The 20,988-nt window shown below is 41.1% G+C and overlaps 1 protein-coding gene across 13 annotated transcripts in view; it reads left to right on the top strand.

Annotated features, from left to right (window-relative positions):
• LRRTM4 (leucine rich repeat transmembrane neuronal 4) overlaps positions 1 to 20,988 on the top strand; it is a 799,408-nt gene that overhangs the window by 556,233 nt on the left and 222,187 nt on the right. For 2 of the 13 annotated variants that reach the window (XR_006577581.1, XR_006577582.1), the window contains exons 1-2: positions 10,072 to 10,373; positions 10,695 to 10,809. The exons of 9 other annotated variants lie outside the window; for them this stretch is intronic. The gene's annotated coding sequence lies outside the window, so the exon portion shown is untranslated. Of the gene's footprint in view, positions 1 to 10,063; positions 10,374 to 10,694; positions 10,810 to 20,988 lie in introns of those variants that run through there. 2 more of the 13 variants (XR_006577583.1, XR_006577584.1) reach the window with 2 other exon arrangements.

Here is a 20,988-nt window from a genome sequence, read left to right as displayed (position 1 = left end):
TCCCGAGGACAGTGTTATATCGGGGTAGAGGTGTATTGAAAACTGAAATATTTTGCCCAAGCCCTCCAAAAGCTGTTTTTCTGGATGTTTTAAGAAATCAGGTGTTTAAGAAGTATTGAAATTTTCCACAGAAAGTGGTCACTTTTCACACAAAGGACAAACAAAAAAAATCCATCAAATAATCAGTTAAGACAGAATTTTTTTGAACAACTTTAATACTGAGCTCTGCCACTGATTTGTGTTACCTTGGGCAAAACCTTTCATGTCCTCAGTTGGACCATAAGAGAAACGGATGTACTAAAATGCACCTAATTCTGCATCTATTGAATTCAATTGTCCTTTATTTGAACCTGGATTGGGTCCTAACAAGGATGTTTTGAGAAGTAATGAGGGCTAGATGTTAAAGTTGTGGGGCTCCACAATCTCTGGGAAGAGGCACCATTTCCAAATTCATATTTCTTGGATTAGATTCAGGTTGCTCCCTCTGATTCATGGGCTCAGTGCCCCCATATTGTACAATATACTCAATAGGGCACGGGGGAGTTAAACAACTGCTGATCCCAGGGACTTCTCGTATGATCATATCTTGCACAGCTGTGCAAGGAGAGGGAACATTTGCCCATTTAAGGAAAAAAACGCACAGCAGAGTGTTTTGACTCAGTTTTATATGGTTAACTTCTGCAGCATCTTCCTCAAAGCCTTTTGCTAACAGTAGTTAGTTAAATAAGAACATAAGAATGCCATACTGGGTCAGATCAAAGGTCTATCTAGCCCAGTATCCAACAGTGGTCAATGCCAGGTGCCCCAGAGGGAATGAACAGTGAATCATCGAGTGATCCATCCCCTGTTGTCCCATTTCCAGCTACTGGCAAACAGAGGCTAGGGCCACAATCCCTGCCCATCCTGGCAAATAGCCATGGATGGACCTACCCTCCATGAACTTATCTTGTTCATTTTTTAACCCTGTTATAATTTTGACCTTCACAATTTCATTTGGTGACCCCTAGTTCTTGTGTTATGAGAAGGAGAAAATAACTCTTCCTTATTTACTTTCTCCACACCAGTCATGATTTTATAGACCTCTATCATATCCCTCCTTAGTCATCTCTTTTCCAAGCTGAAAAGTCCCAGTCTTATTAATTTGTCCTCAGATGGAAGCCGTTCCATACCCCTAATCATTTTTGTTGCTCTTTTCTGAACCTTTTACAGTTCCGATATATCTTATATATAGGCTTCCCATCTGAACCCAGGGCTATGCTTTAGGTATTAGTATATGAATTTTAGAATGGGAAATGGAGGCACAGAGGTCCCGGCTCATGAAAGCATCCCTGTTCAAGGAGAACACCTAAGCAGTGCTTAAAGTTGAGTGTGCTTTTCTGAATCAGGAGCAGAGCAGTGAAGTTACTTGTCAAAAGTTACATAAACTGTAATTATCTTAGGCACTGAGCACCCATAGCTCCCTTGCAGATTAATTGGAGGTGGACAGCATCTTTGAAAAACAGAACTATAATGAGTCAGTGACAGAATCAGGACTAAAACCCAGGAATCCTGGTTACCAGTCCTCTTTGCTAAACGTTAGCCTCACATTTCTTCTTTCTGGCCAAATTGTCTCAGTGGAACATTTGCCTGAGTTAAGACCTGCAGGATTTGACTCTCGGTGAAATGGCAAAAATCCCATTGCTACCTAATCGACACCCTGCCTCGTAATCCACAACTATTATGCTGCCTGAGGGTTGCGTTTTGTAGCTCTGACCTAATAGATGGGAAGTGTACAGAGTTTTTATTACGTGCAAGAAGAAACACGAAATTATTTTTATAACCTCTTTGTAGTTCCAATGGCATTGCAAACTATTTAATCTTCAATTCATAATGTCGTCTGAAACCCTTGCTGTGTATGTATATGTAACCTTTATAGCTTTCACCCTCTAGATCATAAATGTGAACAAGTGTAAGTGTATACACACACACCCCCGTGCACCCATCCTGGATCCAGACATCAGTTCTAGCTGGAAACTCTAGGGCTTGGACCCATCTGTAATAAATATTTGAGAGATAGTCCAACTGGTATTATATTCTCAGTGGACATAGAGAATGCCTGTGGTATAATAATAAAAAAAAGACACATTGTTTCTCGATTATTGTTTAAGATATTGATTCATTAGTGCATTTATACAATATTCATAGTTATTAATAGTAAAATAGGACAAATAAACCTCTGCTAATGGGAATCATTAGTGTTATCATTATACAAATAATTTTAATGCCACTTAATGCCTTTGTTAACAACTGTGAAGGTCAGGAGCATGTTTTCTTTCTTTGTTTCTGCATTCCAAGAGCAATACCCAAGGAAACAAAATGCCAATCTTGTTAGCTGGAGCTGGCTTAAAACAAGTGATTGGGCTACATCTGATAGTATTAGACCCTTTGTTGCCATCTGGAAAGCATTTGAGGGAAACAATCTAATTAGAAACAATTGTCCTCTTTCATCATGTGGTTTCTGTATTACCGTCATCACTCTCTTTTTAATTTTAGTTTTAATAAAACTCTGTATTATTATTGAGGCCAGTTGCATTAATAATAATGATGATTGTTAACATCATTCTTTTCTTCCATAGATCTCAGGGCACTTTACAAAGGAAAGTCAGTATCATTCTCTGTGTTTTACAGGTAGGGAAACTGAGGCATAAGGCCATAGAGTGACTTTACCCAAGATTAGCCAGCAGATCAGTGGCAGAGCCAGAAATAAACCCCACATCTCCTGATGACCTTTCCCTTGATAACACTGCCTCCCTGAGATATTGGTTTGTAAAAAATTAATCTGCTTCTTATTTCAGCATAATCTCCCTTGAAATCATAATTATTGGTGACATTCCACACTTTCCAATGTATCTTTGTTCCAAATACTCTATGGATTTTTAGCACAAAAAGTGATGCACATGCCCTAATAACACCTTGGACAGCAAACTAGAGAGTGAGTGAGTTAGTTTTCAGGCTTTCTCCCAGAATTCCAGACTTTTATGATCTATAACTGTGTCCCATTTTAGATATAGGACAAATTGCAAATTTGAGTTCCCAGTTCAGGAGTGTGTGAATGTAGAGATTTTGTTTTGGACACATCTTTCGCTTTGATGCCATTCCCAAAGAGACTATTGTGTGAAGTCAGGGGATGAATAAGAACCAGGAGGAGATATATAAACTCTGAGGGCTGAATTGTAACCTAAAAGATAATTGGAGCACTTCACACTCATCTGAAATTAAAGTTTGTCATTTGGAGACAAAAAAGGTTCTCATGGTGAAAAAATGAAGGAAATACAAATCAGTCCAGCCCTGCACCACCCCCAAAATAATAAAAGGCATTTCATTCAAAATGTTTGTATTCAAGTCCCCTTAAAATTCTAATATTGAGAATAATACAAGTCAGAGTTGTAAAAGCATTTGGATCATCCAACACATTCCCATAGGGGTAAAGGAATGTTCCCAAAAAGTATATCTTCAAGCGTCTTATCTCAGATTGTAGCCATAATCAGAATATCCATGAGGACATGAGATGAGAAAGTATCTCATGACTGGGAGGGGACAAACTCTTTTAAAATTTTCTCATTTATAAATCTCTCCAGCCCCCATCAGTTATTGCCCTTTGCTGAGCTCCATCTGATTTACCCGTGTTTCTCCTGGCATTAAGAATGCAGCATCAAAGAGTACGTCTACACTGCAATCTGGGCGTCTGACTGCAGATCTTGTAGACATATCCAAACTAGTTTTAATCTAGCTAACTTGGGTACCGGTGGCAATGAAGCCATGGCAGCATGGGTTATCCAATCCTGCCCAGAACCCTGGGAAATTACTTTGCGGGGGGAGGGGAACGCTAACCTTTGCTTCACTGTGCTAGCATAAACTAGCTAGATTACAGTTAGCTCAGGTAGGTCTATCGAGCTGCAGCCGCATCCCAATGATTGCAATGTAGACTTACCCACGGACTGTCAGATCCTCGTTCTATCACCTGATGACTGTGCCTGACCTTACTGTCCTGTGTACAAATCACTTGAATCCCAAAATCAAATCTGATGTGTGAGAGTATGTGTTTTAGGCCACTGGCATTGATAATGAGCATTCTGCGGTGCTGAGAATTCTTTAGGTACTTTGAATATATTTCACTTAAGTCATTATATCCCCTCAGTGTGCTCAGAGCTGGGGCTGAATGAGCTTATTGACATATACAGTAGCTTACTCACACATCCACTCAGTTTTACTCACAGCAATAGTACTTTCTAATGTCCCCCCCCCCCTTTCATTATTTCCATTACTTTGAGCTAATGTACATTATTTCTCTCAGCTGTCAAGCCCTTGCAAAGGGTTTCATCCCACTGAGTGTAATAACATTGGGTTTTTTTTAAACTAAGTTGCAGCTTGATATTGGGCTTGCTTTGTTCTTACCGAAGGAAGGGAAAGTACTAGCTAGACTTGCAGTGTGCGCATATGTCTCTTAACTGCACTTTGCATGCATGCTTTCAAGCTGTCAAAAGGATTCTCAGAAGCAATTTTGGGGAACAATGTAGTGTGTAAAAATGCATGGTCTCTAGCAAGCCCTGTGCCTTGTTTAATTGTCTAATCATAAAAATCGTTGAAATGGTGCCAAAGAGAGAGAATTAGGCTTTTTACACCATTATTTCGATCATTTTAATAACAATCTTGACTGTTTTGATATGACTTGGGCCATTTTCAAATACACATCAGACCTCAGTTCATTTATATATTTTTAAAAAACTGTCTGCAGCACAGCATTTAGCTATTAATTTCAAGACCTTTACTTCAGTGCTTGGTAGGGTAATTACCTTTATTCTTTATGCTCTAGCAGTCCTGCCTTTTACATAAAAGTGTCTCCTTCTCCAAAGGGTTATACCCTTCGCTCTAAAAATAAATTTGTGTAGGAGGGAGAACAGGGGAGGAAATCAGATGAGAATTGTGGTGTACATTAATTTCTTACAGTTTCTGTCGAGCACCTAAGGCCACCAGTTCAGAAAAGCATGAGGGGCTTTCAGTCATATTGAGGGGCAAGAGGAGTGGATAGTGGGTGGTGGGGTGTGTGTGTGTGTGTGTGTGTGTGTGTCTGTGTGTGTGTGTGTGTAAAATGTATGTATATTACGGACACACACACTGGCACCATGGTCATTCCTATGCCATCTCTGTGGTCCTAAAATGTGGCATAGGACCCACTCTTTCTGTAACCTCAATAGCTGTTCCACAGTACACCTATCTGTCCTAGATTTTTTAGTATGGCAGCCATCACTGAATTCTGTAAGATGTTCAGTTACTATAGTGTCAAGTATCAGGGGGTAGCCATGTTAGTCTGTATCCACAAAAACAACAAGGAGTCCGGTGGCACCTTAAAGACTAACAGATTTATTTGGGCATAAGCTTTCGTGGGTAAAAACCATCACTTCTTCAGACGCATGGATTGAAAGTTACAGATGCAGGCATTATATAGTGACACATGAAGAGAACCTCTCAAGTGGAGAGCCAGTGCTGACGGGGCCAATTCGATCAGGGTGGATGTAGTCCACTATATAATAATATTGGGAGTGGACTACATCCACCCTGATCGAATTGGCCCTGCCAACACTGGTTCTCCACTTGTGAGGTAGCTCCCTTCTCTTCATGTGTCAGTATATAATGCCTGCATCTGTAACTTTCACTCCATGCATCTGAAGAAGTGTGTTACTATAGTGTGAGGGCCATATAGATATTTTGGAAGATAGGCCCTCGTTCTGCAGCCCTCTGAGCATGTGCATAGGTTTGCTCACCTGATCAGAGTTACATGCATGCTTAACTGTTTTGCAGGACTGGGCCAGAGGTAATATCAACTGCAGGTTTTCATTGCTGATGGACTCAAGTTGTTTTTATCCTTCTCTCCAGAGAGATACAAACGTGAGCAAATGTGATAGTTTTGGGGCATTTACTGCAGATTAAAAACTTCTGGGGATAAATCCTGCCCTGCAAGTAGAAGTGATTCCACTTCCACAAGATCTGAGGAGTCTTTATCTCTTATACAGCACATAGCCCAGATGTGCAGAAGCTGCCGTCACTTCCAAGGTTGGTGGAGTTTAGATAGGGTGATAGGACAGCAAATGTGAAAAATCGGGACAGGGGTTGGGGGAAATAAGAGCCTATATAAGAAAAAGACCGCAGAATTGGGACTGTCCCTATAAAATCAGGACATCTGGTCACCCTAAGTTTAGAGCTGGGCTTTGGAGAAAGACATAGGGTGGATCAGAGGACAGAGGATCCACCTCTGTCTGGATCTACTGACCATGGAACAGAAATGCATCAGACTCATGGGATGCTGCAATAGCAGCTTTATAGCAGCCCTGCAGCTACTCACTGGTATGGAGGGCAGATTTCCTATTAGAGCTGGACAGGAATGTTTTTCCTATCCTGGCATTTTGAGATTTCTGAAATGCCTATCTGAAATCAGGATAAAAAGTCAAAATATTTGAAATCTGATAATCTGGGACGGGGGTGGGAGTTTAGTTCAATCAAAATGTTAGATTTCAACATTTTTTGAAAATTTGTATTTGAATTTTAACCGTGTTAATTATTTTTTTAAACAAAAAGTCATTTATTTTGAATTGGAAAAACAGACATTTTTTATTCAAAAATATCAACATGGGATGCCTCAACAGTTGTGAAACTTTTTTCCAAGTTGTTTGCATCAAAACAGATGTTTTCCCACAGTTTTGGTTTTGGCAAATTGGTATTTTCATTCCAAAACGGGAAAAAAAAAACCTGGTATAGAAACATTCCCATTCCCAATTCCTATCCTTAGTCCTCCAGAAAAATTCCCCATCACAAAGCCTCCTTTTCAGACTGAGGTGGGAGGATTCACCCTTTTGAAAACATAAGCAAGTAATCCAATGGGGCCCCTGATTGCAGCGTTCCAGTGCCCTGATATAGTAAACTGGGGTTACAACATATCAAGAAGTTATTTTGTATGGTGAGTTGAAATTATTCCCTGAAAATATATTCCTGATGAAAAATGGGGTTTCATTGAAAATTATTATTTTATTTGTTTTGTGGGGAAAGGTTGTTTTCAATTAATGCCATTGTTTTAGAATGGGAAATTTTGAATTTGAAATGTTTTTCTCCTCTGGTTTTGAAAAACAGGGTTTGGGTTTGTTTGTTTTTTCATTTTTTTTTTTATTTTTCCACTCTCCCTTTCCCCCCACTTTTTAAAAACTTTCTTTATCTACTCTGTAACTTTTCAAAACTGTCTCAGCTCTTGCAAAATTTCAAAGTGGCACACTCTTAATTTTTCAGTAATGAAGGGAGAAGATTTTTGGTTTCATACAACTTTTAAGTGACTTAAATCATAAGTGGTGCCTTGAAGCATTTCATTCTATAATTTATTTATGACAATACAACTATCCCAATTTCATACCATAGTGAATCTAGAGGATTGGCAATCAAAAGATTGTTTTAATGTGATGATTTTCAGTCCTTTCCAAAGGATTCATTCCATTGTCATTGCCTTTTGAGTCAATTAACTAGATGGCTTTTTTCCTCTATAGGGAGTTAGTGTTTTCTAGTGATTGGGACTCAGGACACCTGGGATCTACCCTCAACTGTGCCATCAGCCATCGACTTACTTTGTAACCTGGGGCCCAAATTTTCTAAAGTGACCCCTAAATTTGAATGCTGCCATCTTTGGGAACCCAGCTTCAGGTACTCAAGTGTGTAAAGTTGAGCACCCAAAAACAGAACTACCCAAAATTGGTGGATATCTTAGAAAGCTTACTTTCAACCACTGTGTGCCTCAGTTTACCCAACTGATATACAGGTATAACACCACCTATGTCACAAGAGATAGTAAAAGCAGCAAAGAGTCCTGTGGCACCTTATAGACAAACAGACATATTGGAGCATGAGCTTTCGTGGGTGAATACCCACTTCGTCGGATGCTCATGCTCCTATACGTCTGTTAGTAAAAGCAGCAAAGAGTCCTGTGGCACCTTATAGACTAACAGACATATTGGAGCATGAGCTTTCGTGGGTGAATACCCACTTCGTCGGATGCTCATGCTCCTATACGTCTGTTAGTCTATAAGGTGCCACAGGACTCTTTGCTGCTTTTACTAACAGACGTATAGGAGCATGAGCATCCGACGAAGTGGGTATTCACCCACGAAAGCTCATGCTCCAATATGTCTGTTTGTCTATAAGGTGCCACAGGACTCTTTGCTGCTTTTACAGATCCAGACTAACACGGCTACCCCTCTGATACTTGACAAGAGATAGTGTCCACATCAATTGGTGTGTCCAATCCTCCAGTTGCACTGCATGTTTCACACCCAGAGATACTGTAGGATCGGGTCCAAGGTAGATACACTCAGAGAGTCTCAGAGGAAAGGTACTATGTAAGTAGAAACATACTATTATGAATGTTAGGTTTCAGAGTAGCAGCCGTGTTTGTCTGTATCCGCAAAAAGAACAGGAGTACTTGTGGCACCTTAAAGACTAACAAATTTATTGTAGCATGAGCTTTCGTGAGCTACAGCTCACTTCTTCGGATGCATAGAATGGAACACACAGACAGGAGATATTTATACATACAGAGAACATGAAAAGGTGGAAGTATGCATAACAACAGGAAAAGTCTAATCAATTGAGATGAGCTCTTAGCAGCAGGAGGAAAAAAAAAGTTCCACCTTTTCATGTTCTCTGTATGTATAAATATCTCCTGTCTGCGTGTTCCATTCTATGCATCCGAAGAAGTGAGCTGTAGCTCACGAAAGCTCATGCTACAATAAATTTGTTAGTCTTTAAGGTGCCACAAGTACTCCTGTTCTTTTTACTATTATGAATGACATTGTGGAGTATGGGCATGAGTGACATTATCTCCTGTAAGTCTTTTTTTCCATCATCCCCTTATAAATAGTAGGCTTGTTTCTTTACCAACTTGCACCTCATTTAGTCACATATGCCAGTACAAAGGGAAGGTAAAACGTTCCCAGAATGGGGATACCTTGCCCTCACTTTGCACGTTGTACAAGGTGCAAGGCAGTGGGGAATCAGACTCTTGCTTTAGAGTGATATACAGATGTCACTAGCTATCCTGTGCAGAGTTCCCAAGCCACGTATCTCTTTCAGCATCATCCACACATCTCTTTTAGACCCTCTTCACATCTCTTACCATAGGAGATTATCATAATGCTGCCCGTGTCCTAGAAACCACATCCAGATTGCTGCCAGAGGTTTTTCAAGATTATCCAGTTACCTGGCTGTCTGAGCTAAGGAGAAGGGTATAGTCTTTGTTCTAAAAAGTTAAAATCTCTCACCCCTGGCTACCTCCTAGCTCCCAGATGTGGGCTCTCGACTGCTTGTTTCCTTGTATGAGCTACACCTATTACAGAAAAGGGTGAGTGAGGAAAAGGAAAGAGGAGGTGTTATTAATCATTGGTGTCTGTTACGGCTGTGGCAATATAACAATCTGCCTTACAACACAATGCAACGTACTTGACCGACGTCATAAAACTCAGGTCATAGCTGCCTGCCATTAAAAAGATTTCTCCTCCAAAGGTACTTGCTACTTTCACAGTTGTGTTGAAAACTGTTAACCTTCTGTTCATGTTTATTCACTTTGGTTAACAACATCACCCACTTCTTCCTTTCCTCTATGCTTGCTGAGAAAACAATAGCATGTATGCTAAACTGGCATTCAGGGAGGAAAAACTGCTGCAAATATTATTCACAAAAATGGGATATCGTTGACAGGCTTAGATTGTAAAATCTTCTGGGCAGGAACCATCTTTTGGTTATGAGCTTTTATAATTATGCATTAAAATTATACTGTAAAATGCATATTAACGTAGATATTCCACGATGGGCCTAGCACAGTGGGGCCGCAAGCACTATTGGGGCACTATGGCAGTACAGATATTATCACAGTGAAGACAAGGATGAATGTAACAGGGTGGCTTGCTTTATAGGCTGGAGAATCTGGGACCAACCCTGATTACAGGATGAGCCCCACCTGTGAGTAATCAGGTGATTCTAGTACACAAGGAACAGGAAGCTGCATTGAAAGGGGGAAACCCAGGAAACTGTAGCCATGTTTGTAGAGACTGCAGAGAGGTAGTAAGTGGGCTCCTGTGGGGTAGGAGCTAACAGGGGAAAAGCTCAAAAAGCAGGAGAGAGTGAGGAAAACTCCCCAGGCAGGGAAGCCTGGGAAAGACTCTGTCCAAACAAGGGGCAGACTGCAAAGGACCATCTGGCAAGTGTGGTGGAATGGGACAAACTCTAGGCAGGTGGTTCTGGGAAACAGAAATACAGCCCCCAGGGAGGTGGGGCTCTGTCCCTCTGAAGGTGGGATGAAGACTGTGAGTTTGTGTTCTGTTTTTGAAAGACATTATGTTGTTTTGGACTTCTGTGAGAGAGCCTGAATTAGGGTTTGGGGCCTGGAGGGCCAGTATTCACCTGAGGACTGAATAAATGGGACCTCTTGTGGGAATTGTTTATTATCTTTGAACTGTGAGTTCTTCAAGGGCCCTGAGGAAAGAGAGAGAGAGGTGGGTGGGGAGGGTGCTGCCTGTGAGAGAGGGAGTTTATGGGTAGAGAACAGGACTGGGTGCCATACTTGTCTGTGCTACAGACTGCCTGTGTGACCTTGGGCAAATTACTTCATCTCTCTTGCATTTCAGTTTTCCCATCTGTAAAATCAGGAAGATGATACCTACCTCAAAGGGACACTGTGAGGCTTAATTCATTAGCATTTGTAAAAAGTGTGGAAGCAGAGCCGCTCAAAAAATGGTAAAGGTGAGAAATGTTTGCAACATTTTAGTAAAGTCTGACTTTGTTTAACTGTAGCAAAAGATTTCCAACATGGAAAAAATCTGACCAGCTCAAAAGTGCCCCTGCCAATAAAAAAAATTGCAAAATTTCCTCAATTATATTTTTGAAATTAGACATTTTGACCCAAAAATTGTCAAAAAATTGATATTTGGAAAAAATTAACTAGCTCTATGAGGAAGGTTACTTTAATGTTTGTAAAGGTCCTTGGAAGATGATATTGAGAAGTGGGTAGTATTGAAAAGGGACAAACTTTTGATAATGGGCTTACATTTAGGGCTGACCAAAGCAGGAAAAATTCTGAAATATCAGAGAAACTTAAGATTGGTTTTAAAAAAAATCCTATTCTTGTATGTTCTCCTCTTTTTTTCACATTTATATAAATGTGCCTGTCAATCTAAGAGTACTTAAAATAAACAATACATTGGTCAGCACTGAACAGTTGCTATTCTTGTGTTAGCAACCATAACAATTACTCCATCCATCCATACTCTTGAACACTGCTTCTGAGTAAACAGACAAGATTTGCAACATGCTGAGAAGGTGAACAAGTCAGGGGGGACTGTCAGATCAAGGAGGGGAGGAGAAAATAAATTCTGGAGCTCAGAAGCTTAAGTTAATAAAACTTTTCCTCAATCTAATTCCTTTCACAACTGGGGAGTAATTAAGCCTCTCAACACAAGATGTAGAAAAGCATGACTATAAACATATTGGTTGTGGCATTTTCAAAGCCATTCACCCATTGGCTGCAGCGAGGATAGGTACAACCCAGAGCTGCTGAATGCATTTGAAAATCTCACCTTAAGTGACATCCCAAAGTCACAAGATGAGTAGGTGGCAGAGTTGGGAATGGAATCCAGGCATGCTGGCTCTGTTGGTTGTACTCTAACCACTGAACACACATTCCTTTCTCTATTGCTGCAGATGACCTGCAGTGGAACTCAGCAGTTAAGGGGGAAAAAAAACAAGCTACAGATCCACTGAGAGCAATTTGGAGTTTTCCCCTGAAATGTAGCATTAAGAAAATATAAATATATTACTGAAAAATTCCTCAGTCGGAAGCCAGGGTTTTCATGGAAATGTGTTTGAGAGATTTTCAGTGTTTGAGTGGAACATGGCAGCTTCAGTTTAGGGAACTGTTCCCTTGGAGAGACCAGAGCTTGCAAAGGAGTCCTATTCAAGCAATTCTTGTCTGCAAAGTGTGTGCAGCCGCTGAGATAATCCTGCCAGCAGGCTTCGCTTTAAATGAGTGGACTTCTGGCAATTTTTTAAAACGTTCTCGTGTGTGGATATTTCCAAATTTTGCTTCTGAGTTGAAATCATCTTGTAAGCTTTGATTTACCTTGATCCCCCCCCAGGTGTCTGTCTAATGCTGGAACAGTTATGGATTATGGATGTTGAGTTTGGTTAGTGGGAAAGTCTTTTTACTGTAGCTCAAAAGTACATATGGCAAGGTTTCCAAGGATGATAAAGGTATGGGGGAAAATACAAAATTACACCTTAATTATGCTAAGCTTTTAAAACACCATCTTCTCTATTTATACTGCATTCACCAGTGTGTGTGTGTATATCTGTGTTTTATACATATATATGCATAACATTTTAAAATACCTAGAGCAATTATATGTTCTCTATAAATAGAATGGAAAGGGAAGATAAAGATACAATATAAGTTGAAAGACAAACTGTGGTATGAAAAATATGAAATTCTAAGGTCAAGACTTGCACGCAGAAATATTTCTACTTTGATTAAGAATGGGCAGGTGGCAAATTATGTGGGAATTGCTATCACATAATTATAGACTTGATTTGATATCTAACAGGATTGTGCATTTTTTTTCTCCTCTCCCCATTCATTCCTTTGCAATAAAATAAGTGTGTTTTCATTTTTCAACTATGGTAGAAAGGTTTAGTTACTTGTAACAGGCTGGCAGAGTTTGCCTGACACACCAATCCCTCTTAGCAGATGCTGATCCTGCTAAAAAAAGGGATAAGTGTTTTTGCTGAGTCATTGACAGGTGGCTTAACAACAGTTATGGATATAAAAGAGGTGGGAATGACTGTCTGGGGAGGGAGGATTCAGTGTGTGAGTGGAGCAATACTGAGGGAGGAACCCTAAGGTGGTTGAAATAGTCTGTGTGCCTCAGTTTTCTCATCTGTAAAATGGGGGTTTTCTGTTCTTTATACAATAAGAGAAGTGACACAACCACATGGGCACAGTTGGGTAATACCTTTTACTACCTACACATAAACATGCCAGACCTCCCTACATACATACTGCTATTCTGCTTTTGTTTCTGGAGGTTTTTACAACATAGAACATGAGGACTACTAGAAGGCTCACAAACTATTTAAAAAATATTATTCCTCTAGTATATAGCATGTGTTGTTGATATCACTTGCCTCTCTGAAAGAGATGTTGAGTGGCTTAATTGATTAATTATTTGTTGAAGTTGTTATGGGAGGTGCTTTAGAAGGGCAAAGCAGATCTTTAGGGTAGGGACTTTCTTTTTGTTATGTTTGTACAGTGCCTAGCATGGTGGCTCCTAGATTCTACTTCAGCGTGAATAATGAAATGTTGTTTTTCCCCTTGGCCAGTGTTTTTTTTTTTATATTTGTGTAAGTTTTGTACTGAAGGAATCTTAAAAATTAGATCACTGAACAGTGTTTAACACCTTGTAGGATATTAAATCTTCACCTTAGTTTGAATTAGTCCTTTAGGGTGAAATTCAGTCCTGTGGGACCAGTACGAGGCCCATGCACAACTTAAGTCCCATTTAAGCCCTCAAAATAGGGTTTAAGTGACACATTGTGACTTTGTGCTGGCTTTCTATACAAAGGTGAGTTTCACCCTGGAAAATTGCAAAAAATCTCTAGGGAAGGCTCATTATAGAATGACCATATTTTATTTTAACTATGTATCTAGTCTCATACATTACAATTTTCTATGTGTCCATTCAGCAATAACCTTCCATGTGGATGTGCATGCAAACAGCAAAAAAAAACCTGGCTGGGGAAATGGAATTTGTAGGCTCAAGCATTGGGGTCGGTGCAGCAGTGCTGTTCCTTGACTCTAATCCAAGGCTAATATTTGTCCAAAGCCATTGGAGAAAAGAAGTTGGAACAAGACTAGTGCATGTTGGCTGGATGTAAATTCAACCTTTGCCGCTTTTTTTTTTTTATAAAAGGGAGGCAATCTGTTTACTCATGTTTCCATTCAACTCAATGATTTCAGAAATCCCTCCATTCCCTTCACTTTGATGTAGGTTTGACTGTCTACCTGAATGGCTTATTAAATTATACTTGTAAACATTCAAAGCACTCACATTAGTGCTAAGTCTGTTTTGCCCCCAAAGAACCCAGTGGCAATATTTTTTTTTAAGGAAATGGAGTAGCTCTTTGAGTATGAGCTTAAGCAATTCTGTGCTTAAATAGGCAGTTTTACACCTGATTTTCTCTAAGGATGGAAGTTAAATTCCCTCTTCTAGGGCACAGCCTATTTTAACCACTTCTAAATATCCAAACACATAGTAAGAGTTAATTTGGTTTGTGGGAAGGAGATGGGGGTTTAGTCCATCACAAACCAGGCAGTCAGGTGCCAGGCAGTCAAAATGGATAGGAAGGACTGCTTCCTCCATGCCAGCTATAAATCTATGTCCAACAAAGAGAGCTGCTTATTTAAACTTCCCTATGTTCTGCTGATTCTGAGCATGGGATGGTGCAGTGAAAATTAGCTGAGAGAGAAGGCTGCACTGTATGTGGTGGTTACAGCTCCTGAGATGTGAAAGGTTCCCACTGACTTCAATGTGCTTTGGTTCAGACCCATAGCTGATGTGAGCTTTTAACAGCTGGACTCTTGAAACTCACTGCTCACCAGAGAGCAGATCCTCAGCTGGTGTAAATGGTCAAAGCTTAGCTGAAGTTAATGAAGCTGTGAAAATTGGCATCTGCCTCCAGATGTCTCAGGAGGTGTGGGGCGGCCTCTGACCAAGGTGCTGATTGTGCACGTGTAGGATATACTGAAACTTACCATCTCACATAAAGGGTATGAATAAATGTTTGTATATATTCATTCAGACATTATACATGTCATAAATATATATATAAGGTATACACACATATGCTTATGTATAATTTGATTAAATTTGGAGATAAATCCACAGTTGGTATAAATCAGCATAGCTCTACCTAAAGACCTTGCTGTAAACTAGTGGTGTTAGAGTTTCACACTGATGCGTATGTACGAGGATTCAGCAAACACTATAGTGAACACATATGTGCAAGGTCAGACCAATGTGAGAACCATAAGCAAGGTTACATGTGGGACAGCAAGTATTCTCCATGATCATTGCAGGCTGTTGTATCCTTGCTTTGTGCTGTTTGCATTTTTCACATAGGGTGTTAACATGTCTGTCTTCAAATTGGTTGAAGGTGAGAAATCTGCTGCCAACTTGCTCTATTGTGGGCTGTTGCTTCCCAGTTGCTGGGGTCAACCTGACATGTTTTCAAGTTTGTCTTCCATTTTGTCTTTAATTACTTGTACCAGATACCATGAGAATGAGTGCTTTGCTTTAACTAACCATCAAATATGGCATTGGATTTGAATGAAATACCCAGACCAATGTAGCTGAGCTTTTGTTAGCATGATTTGAATGTCAGACATCCAGCAATGATTAAGGATTTTGATATTGGGAATCCTGTCCCATGATTTGACCTTGCAAACAGACTGACAGCAGCACATATGGAAATGACCAAGTTTCCTGATGTGGCAGCAATATGTTGTCTGCCTCACACCTGTACAGAAGTATTGTAAGTACAACAGCCCGATAGACATTTAACTTAGTGCTTATTTTGAGGTCCCTATCATTCCGAAGGGAGTGTGACAGCATTCCAAATGCAGAGTTGACCTTTGCTTTGCGATGAATAATCTCATCAATTGTGGCATTTTGTGATCGCGTATTCCCTAGGTAGCAAAACTTCTCCATGGGTTTGAAAGGAGCATTGTTGATCTTAATAACTGTATAGACATGCACGTCCCCCATTACAGGTTAGACCAGCACTTCAGTTTTCTTTAAGGTAGTTTCGAAACCAAAACTATAGACTACATAAGGGAAGTGATCAGTTGTAAATTGAATGTCATCAGTCAAGTGAGCAACTAGTGCTCAGTCATCAGCAAACAAAAACTTAATAAGTAAATCTGCCACTTTTCTGTCATGAGTATGGGAACACTGCAGATTAAATCACTTTCCATCATTGCGGAACTAGATAAATACTCCTCTGTTAATGTCATGATGTGCCATCCATAAGCATAGCCCCCCAAAAAAGGATGTGAAAGAGTGTGAACCAGCATGCAACATTGCTGGTTTGATGTCATCAGTCACTCAGAGGGGGTCAACTCTCTTTTGGTTTTCACCACTCTGGCCATCATCCCATCATGAAAGGACTGATTGGCAGAAATTTTGCAGGGCATCCAAAGATGAATGAAAGTTTCCAGAGTCATGGAGTCAAATGCTTCATCTAAGTTAACTAACATCATATAAACACCACAGCTTTGCTCTTGGTACTTTTCCTGAAGCTGATGTACTGTGAAGATGTCTGTAGTGCCCCATCCAGACCAAAATCCACACTGAGACTCAGGGGACGATGGTTTCCACAAGAGCGGTATGTTAAGTCTATTTAGTATGATCCATGCAAAAATTTCCATGGCAACAGAGAGATGGAAAATGACACATTAACTGTCACAGCTTGTCCCATCAACCTTATGGTCTATAGAATGTTGAAATCCTGTGGCACTGACTCTTGCTCCCAGATAATGCAGAAGAGCCATGTGAGGTGCCTTGTAACATGATTGCCACCGTGCTTATAGATCACTGCTGGAATGCCATCCAGTCCAGGAGCTTTTGCTTATGACATCGGCTTGTTTGATGTTTATATACAGTGCTTTAAATCTTCAGCGCACTTTCAGGCAATAAGGGCCTGATTCACCTATCACATTGATTATCAACCAGTGTAATTTAATAGGCATCAGTGAAATTACTCCTTATTGACATGCAGCATGGGAGAAAGGAGAATCAGCCCTAATTATTTAGTCATGGCAATGCTGCCATGAAATAGACGTTAATATTTACCTTTCTTCCTTGATTTAACAAATTCCAGTTTTGTTAAATGTCTAGTCATGCTACAAATCTCACCTATTTTACTGGGCATTTGGGAAAAGACATGCTGAATTGGTGGGGTACAAAGTATGGATTCGGAGATGATGTTGCTATAGTGTGATGGGTGGTTACACTGTTGAGAAATAAACATTTGGAGTTAAATGTTAGATGCTGAAACTTAACTGGAGTCTGAGAAACTGAGACCAATCCTGTGTCTACTCTGCAACGGAAGGTGTGATGGCATGTCAGCTACTCATACCTGTGCCAGCTTTAATTTAGTTAGTATACTAAAATATAAGATGCAGTGGTTTAGGCTTCAGTGTGAATTATACAAGCATGACAGGAACCTGGGTGTGTATTCACATTGCTAGTCAGTGCTGAAGCCCGTGTTATATTTTCACTGTTTTGTCTTGCTTGTTGGCTAGATGAAAGCTAGGGCAGGTATGCCTACCTGAGCTGCAAATTGTACCTTTGATTGTAGTGTAGAAATACCTAAAGAATCTAAAATTGCTTGCTGGAGTCCACCCACATAACCAGTGTCAGCCAAGATTAAAACTCCTGGCATCGAGTCCTGTGGTCAGATCAGTAGACTACAGAATAGACTTTCAGAGATGCTGAGTATCTGTACTTTGGTGGGAGCTGTGGGTGCTGCTTGGCACCACTGAGAGTCAGGCCCCAAAGCAATCTCTAGAAACATTTGGAATCACTGGAGTTATTCTGTTGTTATATTCCTGCGCAATCAGTGACACAAAATCATTGGAATGTAGGGCTGGAAGGAACCATGAAGTCATCAAGTCCAGTCTCCTGCACTGTGGCAGGGCCAAGTAAACTTATTCTATTCCTGACAGGTGTTTGTCCAATCTGGTCTTAAAAATCTCCAGTTATATATTCCACAACCTCCCATGGAAGCCTGTTTCAGAGCTTAACTACCCTTAGGGTATGTCTACACTACGGGATTATTCCGATTTTACATAAGCTGGTTTTGTAAAACAGATTGTATAAAGTCGAGTGCACGCGGCCACACTAAGCACATTAATTCGGCGGTGTGCGTCCATGTACCGAGGCTAGCGTCGATTTCCGGAGCGTTGCACTGTGGGTAGCTATCCCGTAGCTATCCCATAGTTCCCGCAGTCTCCCCTGCCCATTGGAATTCTGGGTTGAGATCCCAGTGCAAAAACAGTGTCGCGGGTGATTCTGGGTAAATGTTGTCACTCAATCCTTCCTCTGGGAAAGCAACGGCACACAATCATTTCACGCCCTTTTTCCCTGGATTGCCCTGGCAGATGCCATTGTATGGCAATCATGGAGCCCGTTTTGCCTTTTGTCACTGTCACCGTATGTATACTGAATGCTGCTGACAGACGCGGTACTGCACTGCTACACAGCAGCATTCATTTGCCTTTGCAAGATAGCAGAGATGGTTACCATCCCTATTGCACCGTCTGCCATTGTAAATTGGCGATGAGATGACGGTTATCAGTCATACTGTACCATCTGCTGCTATCATGGGTGCTCCTGGCTGGCCTCGCTGAGATTGGCTGGGGGTGCATAAGCAAAAATGGGAATGACTCCCCGGGTCATTCCCTTTCTATGTTTTGTCTAAAAATAGTCAGTCCAGCCTAGAATATGGGGCAAGTGTACTAGAGAACCAGAGAGCACAGCCGCTCCGTGTCAGAGCCCCAGAGATCCCGCAGAAATGATGAGCTGCATGCCATTCTAGGGGGTGCCACTGCAACAACCCCACCCATTGCTTCCCTCCTCCCCCAACCCTCCTGGGCTACTGTGGCAGTGTCCCCCCATTTGTGTGATGAAGTAATAAAGAATGCAGGAATAAGAAACACAGACTTTTTAGTGAGATAAAATGAGGGGGAGGAAGCCTCCAGCTGCTATGATAGTCCAGGCAGTACAGAATCTTTTCTTTAGACATGACGGGGCGGGGGGGGGCTGATGGAGCTCAGCCCCCAGTTGCTATGATGAGGACAGTTACCAGCCATTCTGCACCATCTGCTGGGAATGACCAGGAGTCATTCCTATTTTTACCCAGGTGCCCCCGGCCGACCTCACTGAGGCCGGCCAGGAGCACTCACAGGATGATGACAAGGACGGATACCAGTCCTTTTGTACCGTACCATCTGCCACCGGGGAGGGAAGGGGAGAGGATGCTGCTGTTTAGCACTGCAGCACCCCGTCTACCAGCAACATGGAGTAGACATAGGGTGACATTGAAAAAAGGCGAGAAACGATTTTTTTCCCTTTTCTTTCGGGGTGGGGGGGAGGGTGTAAATTGACGACATACACCCTGAAATACCCAGGAAAATGTTTTTGACCCTTCAGGCATTTGGAGCCCAGCCAAGAATGCAAATGCTTTTCGGAGACTGCGGGGACTGTGGGATAGCTGGAGTCCTCAGTACCCCCTCCCTCCCTCCATGAGCGTCCATTTGATTCTTTGGCTTTCCATTACGCTTGTTACGCAGCACTGTGCTGAGTCCCTGCTGAGGCCTCTGTCTATCATAGCCTGGAGATTTTTTCAAATGCTTTGGCATTTCGTCTTCTGTAACGGAGCTCTGATACAACAGATTTGTCTCCCCATACAGCGATCAGATCCAGTATCTCCCGTACGGTCCATGCTGGAGCTCTTTTTGGATTTGGGACTGCATTGCCACCTGTGCTGATCAGAGCTCCATGCTGGGCAAACAAGAAATGAAATTCAAAAGTTTGCGGGGCTTTTCCTGTCTACCTGGCCAGTGCATCCGAGTTCAGATTGCTTTCCAGAGCGGTCACAATGGTGCACTGTGGGATATCGCCCGGAGGCCAATACCGTCGATTTGCGGCCACACTAACCCTAATCCAACATGGCAATACCGATTTCAGCGCTACTCCTCTCATCGGGGAGGAGTACCGAAACCGGTTAAAGAGCCCTTTATATCGATATAAAGGGCCTCATTGTGTGGACAGGTGCAGAGTTAAATCGGTTTAACGCTGCTAAATTCAGTTTAAACGCGTAGTGTAGTCCAGGCCTTAGAGTTAGAAAGATTTTCCTACTATCTAACCTAAATCTCTCTTGCTGCTGATTTAAGTTCATTACTTCTTGTCCTACTTTCAGTGGATATGGAGAACAATTTGTCACCATCTTCTTTATAATAGCTGTCAACATATTTGAAGATTGCTTTCTAATCTCCCCTCAGTTGTCTTTTCTCAAGAGGAAACATGCCCTGTTGTTGTTGTTGTTTTTTTTAACCTTTACACATAGGTCAGGTTTTCTAAACCTTTTATTATTTTTGTTGCTCTCCTCTGGACTCTCTCCAATTAGTTCGAAAATGTAGTGCCCAGAACTGGACACATTACTCCAGCTGAAGCATCACCAATGATAAGTAGAGTGGGACAATTACCTCCCTTATCTTATATATGGCACTCCTGTTAATACACCCCAGAATAATGATAGCCATTTTCATAGCTGCATTTCATTGTTGAATCGTGTTCATTCATGATCCACTGTAACCCCAGATCTTTCTCAGCAGTCCTACCAACTAACCAGTTAGTTCTCATTTTATAGTTGTGCATTTGATTTTTTTTTTCCTGCAGTAAGTGAAGTACTTTGCACTTGTCTTTATTGAATTTCATCTTGCTGAACTCAGACCAGTTCTCCAATTTGTCAAGGTCATTTTGAATTCTAATCTTGTCCTCCAAAGTGCTAACAACCCCTCCCAACTTGGTGTCATCTTCAGATTTTATAAGCATACTCTCTACTTCATTATTGAACTCGTTAACGAAAATATTGACTAGTTGCCAGACCCTGGACTGACCCCCTACTGGACTCACTAGATATGCCTTTCCAGTTTGACAGAGAATCATTGATGATTACTCTTTCAATACAGTCTTTCAACCAGTTTTGCACCCACCTTATAGTAATTTTCACTTAGAACACATTTCCCTTTTCTTTTATGAAAATGTCATGTGGAACTATGTCAAAAGCTTTATTAAAATCAAGATA

This window comes from Mauremys mutica, chromosome 2, assembly GCF_020497125.1.
Source record: "Mauremys mutica isolate MM-2020 ecotype Southern chromosome 2, ASM2049712v1, whole genome shotgun sequence".
In the NCBI taxonomy this organism is placed as follows: Eukaryota; Metazoa; Chordata; order Testudines; family Geoemydidae; genus Mauremys; species Mauremys mutica.
This window is presented reverse-complemented; position numbering and strand designations above follow the sequence as displayed.